The sequence below is a fragment of the Triturus cristatus genome, chromosome 6, assembly GCF_964204655.1.
Source record: "Triturus cristatus chromosome 6, aTriCri1.1, whole genome shotgun sequence".
Taxonomy (NCBI): Eukaryota; Metazoa; Chordata; class Amphibia; order Caudata; family Salamandridae; genus Triturus; species Triturus cristatus.
In genome coordinates, this window is record NC_140589.1 from 1,937,495,389 (window position 1) to 1,937,516,832 (window position 21,444).

The 21,444-nt window shown below is 50.6% G+C and overlaps 1 protein-coding gene across 1 annotated transcript in view; it reads left to right on the plus strand.

Moving 5' to 3' along the window:
* Positions 1-21,444, plus strand: part of LOC146822537 (N-acetylneuraminylgalactosylglucosyl-glucoside beta-1,4-N- acetylgalactosaminyltransferase 2-like) — an 811,926-nt gene that overhangs the window by 306,093 nt on the left and 484,389 nt on the right. The gene's annotated exons all lie outside the window — the stretch shown is intronic.

Below are 21,444 nucleotides of genomic sequence, written 5' to 3' on the forward strand. Positions count from 1 at the left end.
GTAACCTGCACCACTATGGTGCATCATATTCACACAGACTATACTGGTTAGTATCACTGCACACCTGCCATTCTGTGTAACAAACACCATCCCGTGTAACCTGCACCACTATGGTGCATCATATTCACACAGACTATACTGGTGAGCATTACTGCACGCCTGCCATGCTGTGTAACAAACACCTTCTCGTGTAACCTGAACCACTATGGTGCATCATATTCACACCATCGATACTGGTGAGTATCACTGCACGTCTGCCTTTCTGTGTAACAAACACCATCCTGTGTAACCTGAACCAATATGGTGCATCATATTCACACCATCGATACTGGTGAGTATCACTGTACGCATGCCATTCTGTGTAACAAACACCATCTGTGTAACCTGCACCACTTGGTGCATCATATTCACACAGACTATACTGGTTAGTATCACTGCACACCTGCCATTCTGTGTAACAAACACCATCCCGTGTAACCTGCACCACTATGGTGCATCATATTCACACAGACTATACTGGTGAGCATTACTGCACGCCTGCCATGCTGTGTAACAAACACCTTCTCGTGTAACCTGAACCACTATGGTGCATCATATTTACACCATCGATACTGGTGAGTATTACTGCACGCCTGCCATGCTGTGTAACAAACACCATCCCGTGTAACCTGAACCACTATGGTGCATCATATTCACACCATCGATACTGGTGAGTATCACTGCACGTCTGCCTTTCTGTGTAACAAACACCATCCTGTGTAACCTGAACCACTATGGTGCATCATATTCACACCATCGATACTGGTGAGTATCACTGTACGCATGCCATTCTGTGTAACAAACACCATCTGTGTAACCTGCACCACTTGGTGCATCATATTCACACATATTACACTGGTGAGTATCACTGCACGCCTGCCATGCTGTGTAACAAACACCATCCGGTGTAACCTGCACCACTATGGTGCATCATATTTATACCATCGATACTGGTGAGTATTACTGCACGCCTGCATTCTGCGTAGCAAACACCATCCTGTGTAACCTGCACCACTATGGTGCATCATATTCACACAGACTATACTGGTGAGTATCACTGCACGCCTGCCATGCTGTGTAACAAACACCATGCTGTGTAACCTGCATCACTATGGTGCATCATATTCACACCATCGATACTGGTGAGTATCACTGCACGCCTGCCATTCTGTGTAACTAACACCATCCTGTGTAACGTGCACCACTATGGTGCAGCAAATTCACACAGACTATACTGGTGAGTATCACTGCACGCCTGCCATGCTGTGTAACAAACACCATCCTGTGTAACCTGTACCACTATGGTGCATCATATTCACACCATCGATACTGGTGAGTGTCACTGTACGCCTGCCATTCTGTGTAACAAACACCATCCTGTGTAACCTGCACCACTATGGTGCATCATATTCACACAGACTATACTGGTGAGTATCACTGCACGCCTGCCATGCTGTGTAACAAACACCATCCTGTGTAACCTTCATCACTATGGTGCATCATATTCACACCATCGATACTGGTGAGTATCACTGCACGCCTGCCATTCTGTGTAACAAACACCATCCTGTGTAACCTGCACCACTATGGTGCATCATATTCACACAGACTATACTGGTGAGCATTACTGCACGCCTGCCATGCTGTGTAACAAACGCCATCCTGTGTAACCTGCACCATTACGGTGCATCATATTCACACCATCGATACTGGTGAGTATTACTGCACGACTGCCTTTCTGTGTAACAAACACCATCCTGTGTAACCTGCACCACTACGGTGCATCATATTCACACCATCGATACTGGTGAGTATCACTGCACGCCTGCCATTCTGTGTAACAAACACCACCCTGTGTAACCTGCACCACTATGGTGCATCATATTCACACCATCGATACTGGTGATAATTACTGCACGCCTGCCGTGCTGTGTAACAAACCTGTACCACTACGGTGCATCATATTTACACCATTGATACTGGTGAGTATTACTGCACGTCTGCCTTTCTGTGTAACAAACACCATCCTGTGTAACCTGCACCACTATGGTGCATCATATTCACACCATCGATACTGGTGAGTATTACTGCACGCCTGCCATGCTGTGTAACAAACACCATCCTGTGTAACCTGTACCACTACGGTGCATCATATTTACACCATCGATACTGGTGAGTATTACTGCACGTCTGCCTTTCTGTGTAACAAACACCATCCTGTGTAACCTGGAACACTATGGTGCATCATATTCACACCATCGATACTGGTGAGTATCACTGCACGCCTGCCATTCTGTGTAACAAACACCATCCTGTGTAACCTGCACCACTATGGTGCATCATATTCACACAGACTATACTGGTGAGTATCACTGCACGCCTGCCAAGCTGTGTAACAAACACCATGCTGTGTAACCTGCATCACTATTGTGCATCATATTCACACCATCGATACTGGTGAGTATCACTGCACGCCTGCCATTCTGTGTAACAAACACCATCCTGTGTAACCTGCACCACTGTGGTGCATCATATTCACAGAGACTTTACTGGTGAGTATTACTGCACGCCTGCCATGCTGTGTAAAAACACCATGCTGTGTAACCTGCACTACTATGGTGCATCATATTCACACCATCGATACTGGTGAGTATCACTGCACGCCTGCCATTCTGTGTAACAAACACCATCCTGTGTAACCTGCACCTCTATGGTGCATCATATTCACACCATCGATACTGGTGAGTATTACTGCACGACTGCCTTTCTGTGTAACAAACACCATCCTGTGTAACATGCACCAATACAGTGCCTCAAATTCACACATATTACACTGGTGAGTATCACTGCACACCTGCCATGCTGTGTAACAAACACCATCCTGTGTAACGTGCACCACTAGGGTGCATCATATTCACACAGACTATACTAGTGAGTATCACTGCACGCCTGCCATTCTGTGTAACAAACACCATCCCGTGTAACCTGCACCACTGTGGTGCATCATATTCACACAGACTATACTGGTTAGTATCACTGCACGCCTGCCATGCTGTGTAACAAACACCATCCTGTGTAACCTGCACCACTACGGTGCATCATATTTACACCATCGATACTGGTGAGTATTACTGCATGCCTGCATTCTGCGTAACAAACACCATCCTGTGTAACCTGCACCACTATGGTGCATCATATTCACACAGACTATACTGGTGAGTATCACTGCACGCCTGCCATTCTGTGTAACAAACACCATCCTGTGTAACCTGCACCACTATGGTGCATCATATTCACACATATTACACTGGTGAGTATCACTGCACGCCTGCCATGCTGTGTAACAAACACCATCCTGTGTAACCTGCACCACTGTGGTGCATCATATTCACACAGACTATACTGGTGAGTATTACTGCACGCCTGCCATGCTGTGTAACAAACACCATCCTGTGTAACCTGCACCACTATGGTGCATCATATTCACACCATCGATACTGGTGAGTATCACTGCACGCCTACCATTCTGTTTAACAAACACCATCCTGTGTAACCTGAACCACTATGGTGCATCATATTCACACTATCGATACTGGTGAGTATCACTGCACGCCTGCCATTCTGTGTAACTAACACCATCCTGTGTAACGTACACCACTATGGTGCAGCATATTCACACAGACTATACTGGTGAGTATCACTGCACGCCTGCCATGCTGTGTAACAAACACCATCCTGTGTAACCTGCACCACTGTGGGGCATCATATTCACACAGACTATACTGGTGAGTATTACTGCACGCCTGCCATGCTGTGTAACAAACACCTTCTCTTCCAGGGGATCCTCATCAATAGTCATAAGCATTAGAATATTCCCGCCCATGTGCGGGATCCCGGAAACAGTATATTATATGTGCCCCACATATACATATCCATACATATATACCTATATGTATACACAAGCAAATGCAGCCCCTAACACCCTAGAGCTGAATCATGCTGTAAGGAATTTCCACTACACATTAGAAAAATAGCATTATAAACATGAGAAACAACATTATAACTTGTTTGGAAACTGTTTTAATGCTTAGAAAACAGCAGAAATTCTTAGAAAACACTGAAAGCATAGGAAGCTCCCAGGCTGCATTGCAAATACCCAGTCTAAAAAGACTGAAAAGCTAACTCATAGCTGTATAGTAAAAACTGTCAGGTGTGCCTTTAAGGCACACCTGACCCCCACCTTCCCATCATGCCTCAGGGGTGACAGTTAGGTCAGTTGTTCTTTCCGGCTCCTTCTAGAAGGATCCTGGCAACAGAGCTCCACTTTTTTCTGAGTTTGTCAGAAAATATTGTCTATTTTTTCAATTCTTTTTCCCTTACTTCGACGTTTCACAGCTAAGTCAGTAAGAGGCTGCCTTTTTTTAGGCTTATTTGGGCATTTTTTCCACTTAAAATGCCTTCTCTTTTCGATCCTTGCCCTGCCTGTGGCAAGAAAAAGGCCGCGACTGACTCTCACAGGGTCTGTATCCTGTGTCTGCCGGAGGACCATGATTCCAGCACATGTCCTCACTGCCAGGGCCTGTCCAAAAGAACTTTGAAGGACAGAGAGCGAAGTCGCGCTTATGGCCTAGCACAACCATCTAGAGGCCGATCTCCGGTGAGGAAGGGCTCCAAGAGGCATAAAAAATCATCTAGAAGCAAGTCCTCTCGTCCTTCCGCCTCAGCGTCGGGCTCGGCGCTGGGAAAAGATGTTCCGGTAGGTCATATTTCGAAAAAGAAGTTCTCGACAGCGGGCTCGCCGTCGAGAGCAGGTACGACGTCGACGTCGAAGTCCAGACCGCCATCGTCAACTCGGCGACGATCGGCGTCGAGATCCAGAGCGGCGTCGAGATCCAGATCCTCTCCGCCGTCGTCAACCCGGCGACGTTCGGCGTCGAGAGACACCCCCCCTCCGCCGTCGTCAACCCGGCGACGATCGGCGTCGAGAAGCAGGGAACCTCCGCCGTCGTCAACCAGGCGACGATCGGCGTCGAGGAGCAGAGAGCCTCCGCCGTCGTCAACCCGGCGACGATCGGCGTCGAGGAGCAGAGAGCCTCCGCCGTCGCCAACCCAGCGGCGTTCGGCGTCGAGGAGCAGGGACCCTCCGCCGTCGACATCTCGACGTCGATCGGCGTCGAGGAGCAGGGACCCTCCGCCGTCGTCAACCAGGCGACGACCGGCGTCGAGGAGTGTCACCCCTCCGTCGTCGAGGGCACCATCCCCACCGTCGTCGAGGCTTCATCGACGTTCGACGTCGAAGCAGCAGGATCCTCCGCCGTCGTCCTCCAAGCGGCGTTCGGCGTCGAGGTTGGCATCGGTATCGACGTCGAGAGTGGCAGCATCTCCGCCGGCGTCCCCGCGGCGTCCGGCGTCGAGGGAGAGAGAGCCTCCGTCGTCGGCTTCACATCGCCGCTCGACGTCGAGGCGGCAGGCTTCGCCCACGGAACATGGCCGCCGGTCCACGTCGAGACGGCGTTCGACGTCGAGAGAGTCCCACCGAGACAGGAGAGGACACCACGGATCGTCGTCAAGACCGCGCTCGACGTCGAGACAGGCCTCAGACAAGTCGGTGGTCCTGGTTACGGAGTCGGCTTCTCGCCACTCCTCCTCCCACTCAGAGGCCTCTCCACGACCAGCAAAGCCACGAGAACCTGCAGCTCAACCCCGTAGGTCTTCTCCTCAGACTCAGACCGTTACTCTGTCGCCCAGATGGCTACTACCAGCACATCATTGGCTAGACTCAGGGCCTACAAGGAGGATGCGGGAATACATCAGCCCAGTGCATGATTCTCCGCTGCAACGCCTGGTGGCGGCTGTGGACAGAGCTAGTCCCCCCAGGCCAGCACGTCCGAGATCTCCGGACTACAGGCGACGCAGATCGCGCTCCCCCAGACGGGAGGAGCGTTCACCTGGGTCAAGGGCGCGTGATCATCACCGGAAGCGCAAAAGGACTCCATCATCGTCCTCTTCCTCGTCCTCCAAGTCCTCCATCAGAAACTATTCTCCCACGCTCACGGACAGCCCAGTGTCCAGGGTCTCTCCCGTAGACGACATCAACACCTACCAGGAAGTGTTGCAGCGGGGAGCACTGAAGCTGGGGATTGAGATGTCAGTCCCCCAAGTCACAACCTCGGTGATTTTTGAAACACTTCACCAAAAGTCTGCCTCTCGTCCGCTGCTACCTTTGGTCCCAGGAATCATGGAACCAGTCATGGACACTTTTCTCACCCCGGCGACTGTCAAAGCCGTTCCGGCTCGTATCCTAAAAAAATACAAGCCAGCTACCTCTGACCCCGTCTTTGTAAAGACAGACCCACCTGCGGACTCCGTCATAGTGGCAGCTGCCAGGAAGGGTCAGACGGCGTCGGCCTCCTCCTCCGTCCCTCCAGACAAGGAGAGCAGAACCCAGGACTCATGGGGACGCAGGACCTGCTCTTCGGCGGCGGCAGCCCTCAAGATCTCCAGCGCGGCGGCGCTTCTGGGCAGGTACGATAGGGCCCTCTGGGATTCGATGGAACGTTTCAAATCCAAGCTGCCCAAGGAGGACCAAAAGGACTTTGAGGAGATTGTTACTGAAGGGGCACTGGTGGCTAATCAGTCGATTAGCACAGCGGCGGATGGTGCGCTAATCTCAGCCCACTCTTATACACACGGCGTCTGCGCCAGGAGGTCGTCCTGGTTGCGTCTGACAGGGCTCAAGCCGGACGCACAGCAACGGATTTTAAACCTCCCGTTCTCTGGCAACTCCCTCTTCGGCACTCACACGGATGAGGAGATGGGGCGCATGAAAACTGAGCTGGACACTCTCAAAGCCGTGGGCTTGGAGAAGAAAAAGGAGTTCAAGCGCCGTTTCGACCCACCCAACGCAAGGGGCCTCAACAGAGGGTTCAAACCCCTCAGTGGTCTCAGAGCAAACCCCAAGGGAAAACCCAGTTTCGAGGCGGAAAGTCTGGCAGAGGCAGAGGTGGACACCAACAACAGTCCTCCACTGCCACAAGAGGAGGAAAGTCATGAGCTGTGGCTTCCTCTACGACCGTTGCCCACTCCAGTGGGAGGAAGTGCGTCGCAACATCTAGCAGAGTGGGTCAGCATCACAAAAGATCGCTGGGTGCTGAATATACTGCGTCATGGATATGCGCTACGTTTTCGAGCGCTTCCCAGAGACATCCCGCTAAAGAGGTCCCGTCCTCACCACCTAAACCTACTCAAGCGGGAAGTGAGGTCCCTTCTGCAAAAGCATGCCATAGAAAGGGTTCCTCCTTCACAGGTCGGAAAAGGAGTGTACTCCCGGTACTTCCTGGTGCCCAAGAAAGATCAAGAGCACAAGTTTCGGCCGATTCTGGACCTTCGTCTCCTAAACAAAGTCATCGTCAAGGAGAAGTTCCGTATGTTGGCGCTTCACCAAATATGTCCACATCTACAAGTCGGAGATTGGATGTGTTCGGTGGACCTCCAAGATGCGTATTTTCACATTCCAATAGCAAAGCATCACCGCAGGTACCTGCGGTTTGTGGTAGGAGACAAGCACTACCAGTACAAAGTGCTTCCATTCGGACTCAAGTCGGCCCCGCGAGTCTTCACCAAATGTATGGCAGTGGTGGCGGCCTGCCTACACAAGCAGGGTCTCTTCGTCTACCCGTACCTGGACGACTGGTTACTGAAGGCTCCAACCCAGCAACAGGTGAAGAAAGACTTCCAAATCTGTCTAAGGCAGTTGCACGCTCTCGGCCTTCACGTCAACATGGCGAAGTCCGTGCAGCGGCCTACTCAGTCCATCCACTACCTTGGCTCCGTTCTGGACACAAGCGTGGGAAGAGCGTATCCTTCGGAGGAGAGACTGTCTTCAATGAAGAAAAAATGCAGGCTTATGCAGCAGATGCGGAGGCCGTCAGTTCGGCAGGTAGCATCTCTGCTGGGTTCCATGGCGTCCTGCATTTTTCTGATTCCCCACGCCAGGCTGCGGATGAGACCTTTGCAGCAAGCTCTGGAGGATCAATGGGATCAGTCCACAGGTCGTTGGGGAGATCGGATCTCTCTCCCCCAGGTAGCCAAATCTTCCCTAACATGGTGGACTCGTCAGAACAATCTGTTGGTGGGAGTCCCGTTTCACCAGCCACTTCCGGTGCAATCAGTGGTGACAGACGCGTCGCTACAAGGATGGGGAGCCCACATGGGGTGCCTCCAGATACAAGGTCAGTGGTCTGCAAAAGAACAGGGCTACCACATAAATATGCTAGAGCTTCGGGCAGTCCACCTTGCTCTAAAAGCGTTCCTCCCAGCAATCGAGACCAACTCAATCCTGGTGCAGACCGACAACACCACGACCATGTTTTACCTGAACAAACAGGGCGGGACTCGGTCACGGCCCCTCTCCCTGGAGGCGCAGGCGATCTGGCACTGGCTGCTTGCCCGGAACCTCTCGGTGGTGGCAGTACACCTTCCAGGGGAATTGAATATCAAGGCAGACGCACTCAGCAGGCATTTCGAAGATCAGCCCGACTGGGTGCTGCACGACGACGTGGTGGCGGACCTGTTCCGTTGGTGGGGTCGTCCAGACATCGATCTGTTTGCAGACGACGAAAATTCAAAATGCCACGCCTTCGCGTCCAGATTCCACCGTCCAGGGACCAGGGGGAATGCTCTTTTGATGGACTGGTCAGGGACATTTGCCTACGCCTTTCCGCCCCTGCCTCTGATTCCGAAGGTGGTATCCAAGCTGCTCAGATCCGACATGAAGATGATCCTCATAGCTCCGGACTGGCCGCGCCAGTGGTGGTACCCGGACCTTCTTCATCTCTCGGTTCGACCTCACAGGCGGCTGCCTTGCAGGCCGGACTTGCTGTCCAAGATGGGCGGGAGGATTCTGCATCCCAACCTTCCCTCACTGAACTTAACGGCATGGCTCCTGAGGTCCTGCAATACGGACATTTAGGTCTACCTCCTGACTGCATGCATATTCTCAAGGAAGCGAAGCGACCCTCCACAAGAGCGTCTTATGCGTTTAAGTGGAAGAGGTTCTTCATTTGGTGTAGGGAGAATCACCATGATCCTACAAAGGGGCAGGAGGACGTCATCCTTCCGTACCTCCTCCACTTAGCTAGATCAGGCTTGAAGTATGCATCCATCAGGGTCCATTTGTCTGCCATTACAGCTTACAGGAGGTCTCCCAGTCAACCTTCTTTTTTCCAGATGCAGGTGGTCAAGGACTTCTTGCAGGGGTTGAAAAAAGTTTACCCCCCTGTTCGAAACCCTTCACCTCCTTGGGAGTTGAACTTAGTGTTATCCAAGTTGATGGGCCCACCTTTTGAGCCGATCCACAAAGCTTCTTTACAGCATCTGTCGTGGAAGGCGGCTTTTCTGGTAGCCATTACATCGGCACGCAGAGTAAGCGAAATCCAGGCTCTGTGTACTAAAGAGCCGTACACAGTTTTTCACCAGCACAAAGTGGTCTTAAGGGCACATCCATCCTTTCTCCCTAAGGTAGTGTCTGATTTTCATATTAATCAGTCCATTTCTCTGCCATCCTTCTTCCCGAATCCAGCGACCCCGGCTGAGCGGTCGCTCCACTCCTTAGACCTCAAAAGGGTACTTAAATTCTACCTGGCAAGTACCAGAGGCATTAGGAAGACGGACCAGCTGTTCGTCAACTATGGCGCCATGAGAACAGGCTTCCCAGCAGCTAAGCGATCCATTTCCAGATGGATTGTTTCTTGCATTACCCTAGCCTACCAGCTGGCGAAAAGGCCCTTACCTTTGGCCCCTAAGGCCCATTCTACTAGGGGGAAAGCGGCCACAGTAGCTTTCCTGCATGACGTTCCTATGGCAGAGATCTGCAAGGCGGCCACTTGGAAATCGGTCCATACTTTTACCAGGCACTACTGCCTCGAATCCGATTCCAGGGCGGATGCCCAAGTAGGCCAAGCCTCCTTGAGGAACCTGTTTGGGTAGCGGAGCTATCTGAGCATACTGTCCCTTCTCTGTTTTTTTTTCTTTCCTTTGCCCGCAGGGAGATGAGGTGAGGCTCGCTATTCTATTCTAATGCTTATGACTATTGATGAGGATCCCCTGGAAGAGAAGGATTAGTTACTTACCTGTAATCTTAGTTCTCTTCCAGGGGTATCCTCATCAAAGTCATAAGCAACCCTCCCGCCTCCCCGGGCAAAGGTGTGATTTTTTTCAGAGGTTATTATTTTCTTTGTGCCATGACTTTTCAGTCTCCGCAAAGAACAACTGACCTAACTGTCACCCCTGAGGCATGATGGGAAGGTGGGGGTCAGGTGTGCCTTAAAGGCACGGTGTCAGTTTTTACTATACAGCTATGAGTTAGCTTTTCAGTCTTTTTAGACTGGGTATTTGCAATGCAGCCTGGGAGCTTCCTATGCTTTCAGTGTTTTCTAAGAATTTCTGCTGTTTTCTAAGCATTAAAACAGTTTCCAAACAAGTTATAATGTTGTTTCTCATGTTTATAATGCTATTTTTCTAATGTGTAGTGGAAATTCCTTACAGCATGATTCAGCTCTAGGGTGTTAGGGGCTGCATTTGCTTGTGTATACATATAGGTATATATGTATGGATATGTATATGTGGGGCACATATAATATACTGTTTCCGGGATCCCGCACATGGGCGGGAATATTCTAATGCTTATGACTTTGATGAGGATACCCCTGGAAGAGAACTAGGATTACAGGTAAGTAACTAATCCATCCTGTGTAACCTGCACCACTATGGTGCATCATATTCACACCATCGATACTGGTGAGTATCACTGCACGCCTACCATTCTGTTTAACAAACACCATCCTGTGTAACCTGAACCACTATGGTGCATCATATTCACACTATCGATACTGGTGAGTATCACTGCACGCCTGCCATTCTGTGTAACTCACACCATCCTGTGTAACGTGCACCACTATGGTGCAGCATATTCACACAGACTATACTGGTGAGTATCACTGCACGCCTGCCATGCTGTGTAACAAACACCATCCTGTGTAACCTGTACCACTACGGTGCATCATATTTACACCATCGATACTGGTGAGTATTACTGCACGTCTGCCTTTCTGTGTAACAAACACCATCCTGTGTAACCTGGAACACTATGGTGCATCATATTCACACCATCGATACTGGTGAGTATCACTGCACGCCTGCCATTCTGTGTAACAAACACCATCCTGTGTAACATGCACCAATACAGTGCCTCAAATTCACACATATTACACTGGTGAGTATCACTGCACACCTGCCATGCTGTGTAACAAACACCATCCTGTGTAACGTGCACCACTATGGTGCATCATATTCACACAGACTATACTAGTGAGTATCACTGCACGCCTGCCATTCTGTGTAACAAACACCATCCCGTGTAACCTGCACCACTATGGTGCATCATATTCACACAGACTATACTGGTAGTGTATCACTGCACGCCTGCCATTCTGTGTAACAAACACCATCCTGTGTAACCTGCACCACTATGGTGCATCATATTCACACATATTACACTGGTGAGTATCACTGCACGCCTGCCATGCTGTGTAACAAACACCATCCTGTGTAACCTGCACCACTGTGGTGCATCATATTCACACAGACTATACTGGTGAGTATTACTGCACGCCTGCCATGCTGTGTAACAAACACCATCCTGTGTAACCTGCACCACTATGGTGCATCATATTCACACCATCGATACTGGTGAGTATCACTGCACGCCTACCATTCTGTTTAACAAACACCATCCTGTGTAACCTGAACCACTATGGTGCATCATATTCACACTATCGATACTGGTGAGTATCACTGCACGCCTGCCATTCTGTGTAACTAACACCATCCTGTGTAACGTACACCACTATGGTGCAGCATATTCACACAGACTATACTGGTGAGTATCACTGCACGCCTGCCATGCTGTGTAACAAACACCATCCTGTGTAACCTGCACCACTGTGGGGCATCATATTCACACAGACTATACTGGTGAGTATTACTGCACGCCTGCCATGCTGTGTAACAAACACCATCCTGTGTAACCTGCACCACTATGGTGCATCATATTCACACCATCGATACTGGTGAGTATCACTGCACGCCTACCATTCTGTTTAACAAACACCATCCTGTGTAACCTGAACCACTATGGTGCATCATATTCACACTATCGATACTGGTGAGTATCACTGCACGCCTGCCATTCTGTGTAACTCACACCATCCTGTGTAACGTGCACCACTATGGTGCAGCATATTCACACAGACTATACTGGTGAGTATCACTGCACGCCTGCCATGCTGTGTAACAAACACCATCCTGTGTAACCTGTACCACTACGGTGCATCATATTTACACCATCGATACTGGTGAGTATTACTGCACGTCTGCCTTTCTGTGTAACAAACACCATCCTGTGTAACCTGGAACACTATGGTGCATCATATTCACACCATCGATACTGGTGAGTATCACTGCACGCCTGCCATTCTGTGTAACAAACACCATCCTGTGTAACATGCACCAATACAGTGCCTCAAATTCACACATATTACACTGGTGAGTATCACTGCACACCTGCCATGCTGTGTAACAAACACCATCCTGTGTAACGTGCACCACTATGGTGCATCATATTCACACAGACTATACTAGTGAGTATCACTGCACGCCTGCCATTCTGTGTAACAAACACCATCCCGTGTAACCTGCACCACTATGGTGCATCATATTCACACAGACTATACTGGTAGTGTATCACTGCACGCCTGTCATTCTGTGTAACAAACACCATCCCGTGTAACCTGCACCACTATGGTGCATCATATTCACACAGACTATACTGGTGAGTATCACTGCACGCCTGCCATGCTGTGTAAAAAACACCATCCTGTGTAACCTGTACCACTACGGTGCATCATATTTATACCATCGATACGGGTGAGTATTACTGCACGCCTGCATTCTGCGTAACAAACACCATCCTGTGTAACCTGCACCACTATGGTGCATCATATTCACACAGACTATACTGGTTAGTATCACTGCACGCCTGCCATTCTGTGTAACTAACACCATCCTGTGTAACGTGCACCACTATGGTGCAGCATATTCACACAGACTATACTGGTGAGTATCACTGCACGCCTGCCATGCTGTGTAACAAACACCATCCTGTGTAACCTGTACCACTACGGTGCATCATATTTACACCATCGATACTGGTGAGTATTACTGCACGTCTGCCTTTCTGTGTAACAAACACCATCCTGTGTAACCTGGAACACTATGGTGCATCATATTCACACCATCGATACTGGTGAGTGTCACTGTACGCCTGCCATTCTGTGTAACAAACACCATCCTGTGTAACCTGCACCACTATGGTGCATCATATTCACACAGACTATACTGGTGAGTATCACTGCACGCCTGCCATGCTGTGTAACAAACACCATCCTGTGTAACCTTCATCACTATGGTGCATCATATTCACACCATCGATACTGGTGAGTATCACTGCACGCCTGCCATTCTGTGTAACAAACACCATCCTGTGTAACCTGCACCACTATGGTGCATCATATTCACACAGACTATACTGGTGAGCATTACTGCACGCCTGCCATGCTGTGTAACAAACGCCATCCTGTGTAACCTGCACCACTACGGTGCATCATATTCACACCATCGATACTGGTGAGTATTACTGCACGACTGCCTTTCTGTGTAACAAACACCATCCTGTGTAACCTGCACCACTACGGTGCATCATATTCACACCATCGATACTGGTGAGTATCACTGCACGCCTGCCATTCTGTGTAACAAACACCATCCTGTGTAACCTGCACCACTAAGGTGCATCATATTCACACCATCGATACTGGTGAGTATCACTGCACGCCTGCCATTCTGTGTAACAAACACCATCCTGTGTAACCTGGAACACTATGGTGCATCATATTCACACCATCGATACTGGTGAGTATTACTGCACGCCTGCCATGCTGTGTAACAAACACCATCCTGTGTAACCTGCACCACTATGGTGCATCATATTTACACCATCGATACTGGTGAGTATTACTGCACGTCTGCCTTTCTGTGTAACAAACACCATCCTGTGTAACCTGCAACACTATGGTGCATCATATTCACACCATCGATACTGGTGAGTATTACTGCACGCCTGCCATGCTGTGTAACAAACACCATCCTGTGTAACCTGTACCACTACGGTGCATCATATTTACACCATCGATACTGGTGAGTAATAATGCACGTCTGCCTTTCTGTGTAACAAACACCATCCTGTGTAACCTGGAACACTATGGTGCATCATATTCACACCATCGATACTGGTGAGTGTCACTGTACGCCTGCCATTCTGTGTAACAAACACCATCCTGTGTAACCTGCACCACTATGTTGCATCATATTCACACCATCGATACTGGTGAGTATCACTGCACGCCTGCCATTCTGTGTAACAAACACCTTCTCATCCAGGGGATACTCATCAATAGTCATAATCTATGAATAATCCCCGCCCATGTGCGGGATCCCGGAGCATATGGAAAATATATATATATACATATATATACATATGTGAAAACATATAACTGCAGCCTAACAATGTTCAAAACCTGGCAATGCTGTAAATTACATATATTTGCATAGTAGTGCACCCCTATCTCATAAGGAAAAAAGGAAGCATAGACAAATCATAACACAGCACTGCTTTATTGCCATAAAGCAACATGTAATTGTAGGCATTCGCCAGTAGGCTGCAGCAGAGTATCAAGAAACCAAGAAAACTGACACCCTGCCTTTAAGGCATTAGAGTAGGGGGACCGTGCCTTTAAGGCTTGCCTGAGACCCCCTGCTCCCATGATGCATTACAGGTGGCAGTTGGGCCAGTTCTTTTTTCCGGCTCCTTCTGTGAGGATCCTGGCGCTTGAGCTCTTCAGTTTTTGACTGAAATTTTGAAATACAGCTTTTTCAAGCTTTTTTCGACGTTTTCTGACTTCTAAGGGATAATTCTGCTGGTGTCCAGTGAATTTTCGAATTTTTTCCAGTCAGAATGTCTCCTTTATTTAGGAAATGTCCTTCTTGTGGCAACAAGATGGCACTGGCGGATCCACACTCTGTGTGTATCGTGTGTTTACCATCTAAACACGATCCTGACCAGTGTCCCCACTGCCAGAAGTTCTCTAAGCGCACTCTGAGGGACAGGGAGCGCATTAAATTACATGCAGGACTGGAGAGGGAACGAAGCCGTCGTGAAGGCGAGCACTCTTCATCAAGACCTCCTTCTTCAGCTACGCAAGTACAAAAACGGCGACACACCAGCTCCCCTGGCTCCAGAAAGAACAGGAGTCCAAGAGGGTCGACGTCGAGGGTGCCGGCGAAGAGGCAGAGAACTTCGACGTCGAGGGATTCATCCCACCATCAAGATTCTCCGCCGCGCAAAAGTAAGTCGGCGTCGAGGCGCAGCCCTGCGGGCTCGCAGGTTGCTGGTACAGTGACGTCTGGGCTGTCTCCGTCGATGTTGAGGCTTCCGTCGACGTCGAGACACTCTCCGCCACCCTCGAGGGGGTCGGCGTCGAGAGATGCGGCGACGTACATTCCGCCGCGAGTGGACCGGTCGCCGTCGAAGATTACCCTCACTCGGCGACATAGAAGGTCGACGTCGAGAGGAAGATCGACGTCAAGACCACCACCTCGACGCCGTGAGAGGTCGACGTCGAAGTCGCCCAGTCGACGGCGAGAGAGGTCGACGTCGAAGCTGCCCAGCCAACGTCGAGAGAGGTCGACGTCGAGGCCCAGTTGGCGCCGAGAGAGGTCGACGTCGAGGCCCAGTTGGCGCCGAGAGAGGTCGACGTCGAAGTCGCCCAGTCGACGTCGAGGGAGGTCGACGTCGAAGTCACGGCCGACGTCGAGGTCATCTGGCCGACGTCAGGTGCCAGAGGAGAGGAGGTCGACGTCGAGGTCTCCGCGATCGGCGTCGAGACCGCCGTCGAGACCAGAACGCCACACCCCACACTTGCCGATGGTGACGCAGACGTCGTCGACGTCAAGGGGTTCGACGTCGAGGGCGAAAACTGGATTGACCACGGAGAGGTCCCCAGGAGAACAGTCATCATCGCCGGGACTGCACATTGTGCAAGTATCTCCTGAAGGATCACCCAAGACACCAGAGCGATTCGGACTGTCACCGCGCTGGTTACGAGATGGGAACACTGGCGCATGTCGGAGTCCGGGATCGGACTACTCCCGCATGTATTCCCCACCGCGCAGGAGTAAGTCTCCTCCGGGGGAGCCAAGGCCAATTTCACCACGCCGGTCTCGTTCCAAAGACCGTCGCTCCGCGCCAAGACCTCAAAGATCTCCGTCCAAGCGCAAATCAAGGTCAAGGGCTCACCATAGTGAACGTTCCCACAAGAGGCCTCAGTCCGGGACTACTCTCCTACCTTTTCCTCAACACCTCCATCGCGAGTGTCCCCTGTGGATGACATCGCAACTTTCTCGGACGTTCTGGGTAGAGGGGCGCAGAAGTTGAACATCGCGCTGCACACTCCTCAGGCGCCCACTTCTGTGATCTTTGACACGTTGCATCATCGGTCGGCTCCCAGACCTCTGCTTCCTTTGGTGCCAGGACTGTTGGAACCAGCAATGGCCACGTTCCTCACTCCGGCTACAGCGGGCTCTGTACCGTCGAGGATAGCAAAGAAATATAAGGCTCCGACCGAGGATCCTTTATTCTTGAGGGCGGACCCGCCAGCAGACTCAGTAATCGTGGCGGCGGCTATGAAATCCCACTCGGCCTCAGTATCTTCTTCTGTCCCCCCTGAGAAGGACAGTAAACTGATGGACTCCTACGGCAGGAAAATGTGCAACACTTCAGCCTCGCACATGAAGGTGGCTAGCGCTTCAGCCCTGCTGGGGAGGTATGATCGCTCTCTCTGGGACTCCCTCGCCAGATTCGTGGACAGACTGCCTAGAGACGACAAGCAGGACTTCACGGAGATCCTTCAAGAAGGCGGCCTGGTGGCCAACCAAATCATCAGCGCAGCGGCGGATGCCTCGGACCTAGCCGCGCATGGCTAATCCCATGGCGTCTGCTCCCGGCGTTCGGCCTGGCTCAGGCTAACGGGCCTCAAGCCGGACGCGCAGAAAAGAATTCTCAATCTGCCTTTTAATGGATCGTCACTGTTTGGGGCTCATGCTGATGACCAGATGAGCAAGATGAAGGCGGAGTTGGACACCGTGAAGGCTGTGGGGCTGGAAAAGCGCAAAGAATTCCGGAAGCGCTTTCGCCAGGGCGACAAACGTGCCTTTCACCAGCACGTTCAAACACCCCAGTGGTCCTCTCAGAACCAACAGAGGTCCCAGTTTCAGCAAAGGGGTCGGGGCAGAGGAAGAGGAACTACAAAACAGCAGCAGTCCTCTAACAAGCAGCCCTCCAAACAGTGAAACCTTACTTCCTCCGCTCTCGTTCGCCACTCCGGTGGGAGGAAGTATCACTGTTCACCTGGAAGAGTGGAAAGCCATTACAAGCGACAGATGGGTGCTGAGTATTGTAGAGCGTGGCTACTTGCTGAGGTTCAAATCTCCCCCTCCGCAGGTACCCCCACGGAGACAGTCGCTCCCTCCCATCCAAAACAAACTTTTAAAGGACGAAGTTACCACTCTCCTCTCCAAAAACGCCATAGAGGAAGTTCCGACCAGGCAGAGAAATCAAGGAGTGTACTCCCGGTATTTTCTTGTTCAGAAAAGAAGAGCGGTCAGAGAGTACAGACCCATCCTCGATCTCCGCCTACTCAACGGATTTGTCAAAAGAGAAAAGTTCAGGATGCTGGCACTGCACCAGATCTTCCCACATCTTCACCAGGGGGACTGGATGTGTGCCATCGACTTACAGGATGCATACTTCCACATTCCTGTCTCAGCGAAACATCGAAAGTTTCTCAGATTTCAGATATTTCGCCAGCATTATCAATACAAGGTCCTGCCATTCGGCCTCAAGTCCGCCCCACGAACATTCTCAAAGTGCATGGCGGTGGTGGCTGCTTTTCTCCGCAAACGGAAGATATTCGTCTACCCCTATCTAGACGACTGGCTCTTGAAAAGCTCAACTCCGGCTCGACTCCAGAGTCATCTTTCGTTTTGCCTCAACCTTCTACACTCGCTGGGCCTTCAGGTCAACTACAGGAAGTCTGTCCTCAATCCCACTCAGCGGATCCACTACCTGGGTGCCTCTCTAGACTCCTCAAGCGCAAGCGTGTGTCCTTCGGAGGAGAGGTTATCCTCCATGCTTCAGAAAGGCCGCGCTCTTCTCAGCCCGGACTGCCCCACGGCTAGACAAGTGTCGTCTCTTCTGGGGTCGATGGCTTCGTGCATTTACATTGTGCCCAATGCACGTCTGCACATGCGTCCTCTGCAACAAGATCTAGAGGATCAGTGGTCGCAGAGGTCCGGCCGCTGGGAGGATCGCATTACCCTTCATCAAGCCGCCAAAGATTCCATCCGGTGGTGGATGAAGCGCTCCCATCTGCTTCACGGCGTCCCATTCCATCAGGCGCCCCCGACACAGACAGTGGTCACCGATGCCTCCATGCAGGGCTGGGGTGCTCATATGGGCCGGCTTCAAGTACAAGGTCTCTGGTCCGCTACCGAGCAGAGCTATCACATCAACTTTTTGGAGCTACGAGCAGTCCACCTGGCTCTCAAGTCCCTGTATCCATCCCTGCAAACCAACTATATTCAGGTTCAGACAGACAACACCACAACTATGTTCTATCTGAACAAGCAAGGAGGGACCAAATCACGGGTCCTGTCTCTGGAGGCCCAGTCAATCTGGAGATGGCTTCTGGCGAGAAACCTGGCGATCGTCGCGGTTCACCTGCCAGGGACCCTGAACGTGCAGGCAGACGGCCTCAGCAGAGACTTCGTCGAAGCGCACGACTGGGTGCTCAACGAAGACGTCGCTCAAGACATCTTCCGCTTGTGGGGCACACCGGACATCGATCTGTTCGCAGACGCGGACAACAAAAAATGCCCCGTCTTCGCCTCCAGGTTCCCTCAACGGGGGTCGCAGGGGAACGCGCTTTTGATCAGCTGGTCGAGGACATTGCTTTACGCTTTTCCTCCTCTCCCTCTCATCCCAGCTGTGATACAGAAGTTCTACAGAGCCAGAACTCGGATGATCCTAATAGCCCCGGAGTGGCCCCGTCAGTGGTGGTACCCGGATCTACTCCAGCTGTCGGAAGTACCACACAGGAGGTTGCCGTGCCTACCGAACTTGCTGACCAAGGACAAGGGGAGGGTGTTCCATCCCAATCTTCCCTCCCTCCGCTTGACGGCATGGCTCCTGAATTCATCCAATACGGACATCTAGATCTGCCTCCGGACTGTATGAACATTCTTCGGGAGGCAAAGAGGCCCTCCACGAGGAAGTCGTACGGCTTTAAATGGAAAAGATTCTGTTTCTGGTGTAGAGATAACGCCCTTGATCCGATCTGGGGTCAAGAACAGGTTATTCTCCCCTACTTACTGTACTTGGCAAAGTCTGGTTTAAAATACTCTTCCATCAGAGTACACTTAGCTGCTGTTACAGCCTATAGGAAGTCTCCTACCCAGACTTCTTTCTTCCAGATGCCAGTGGTAAAGGATTTCTTGGAAGGGCTTAAGATAGTTTACCCACCAGTGAGGTCTCCTTCCCCTTCCTGGGAACTTAACATCGTTCTCTCTAAGCTGATGGGAGCTCCTTTTGAGCCGATTCATAAGGCCTCCTTGCAACATCTGACCTGGAAGGCTGCCTTCTTAGTAGCCATCACTTCGGCCCGTAGGGTTAGTGAAATTCAGGCCCTCTGCTGCAAGGAACCTTACACTGTGTTTCATGCTAATAGGGTGGTGCTCCGTACTCATCCGAGCTTCCTGCCCAAGGTGGTTTCGGACTTCCATATTAATCAGGTGATCACGTTGCCCACCTTCTTTCCTCAGCCGACCACTCCCCCGGAGAGAGCTCTACACTCTCTTGACCTCCGGAGGGTTTTGAAATTCTATCTAGCTAAGACCCTTACTCTTAGAAAGTCAGACAGGCTCTTTGTTAACTATGGTCCCACTAATACCGGGCTGGCTGCGGCCAAGAGGTCTATCTCTAGATGGATTGTCTCTTGTATAGCTTTGGCTTACCAACTGTCCCACAAAGTTCTGCAGGGTAAACCTAGAGCACACTCTACTCGAGGGAAAGCTTCTACTGTAGCACTCCTTCGCAATGTTCCCATGTCTGAGATCTGTAAAGCGGCTACGTGGCGCTCAGTCCATACTTTCACGCGCCATTATTGCCTAGATTCAGACGCGCAGGCCGACGCCCAGGTGAGGCAGGCCTCTTTGAGGAACCTATTTGCATAACTGTAATGCAAGATGTGTCTTTTAATGTATGTTTTAACTGCTTTGTTGCTCGTCCGCGAGACTTTGGGTATGGGCTTGCTACTCTATTCATAGATTATGACTATTGATGAGTATCCCCTGGATGAGAAGGATTAGTTACTTACCTGTAATCCTAGTTCTCATCCAGGGGTATACCCATCAAAGTCATAAGCGACCCACCCACCTCCCCGGACGAGCATTGTTTTCTCTTTAAATAAGTGATGTACGGAAGGCAGATCTACTCAGGTGCGGAGGCACCGCCAAAAAAGAACTGGCCCGACTGCCACCTGTAATGCATCATGGGAGCAGGGGGTCTCAGGCAGGCCTTAAAGGCACGGTCCCCCTACTCTAATGCCTTAAAGGCAGGGTGTCAGTTTTCTTGGTTTCTTGATACTCTGCTGCAGCCTACTGGCGAATGCCTACAATTACATGTTGCTTTATGGCAATAAAGCAGTGCTGTGTTATGATTTGTCTATGCTTCCTTTTTTCCTTATGGGATAGGGGTGCACTACTATGCAAATATATGTAATTTACAGCATTGCCAGGTTTTGAACATTGTTAGGCTGCAGTTATATGTTTTCACATATGTATATATATGTATATATATGTTCGAGGCATGTGGGCTGCTGAATTCATATCTGTGCATAGATCGCCGCCTAGTGTTGGGTCCGGATGTTTGCACGTTGTTGTCCTGGAAGAGTCTTCGAAGTATCCTGAGATAGGTGACTCCTCCCCTGGACCACAGTGCGCATGGGCATCCTCTCCATCCTCAGATTGTTTTTTTCCGCCATTGGGTTCGGATGTGCTTATCTTGACTCAAGTTAGGAAAATTTAGTTTTCAGGCCAAAAGGCCTTTAGTTTTCGACGGTACTGTTCCTGATCGGTATCGACAGTTTACAGGCTAGTTTCGCGATTTTAACAACT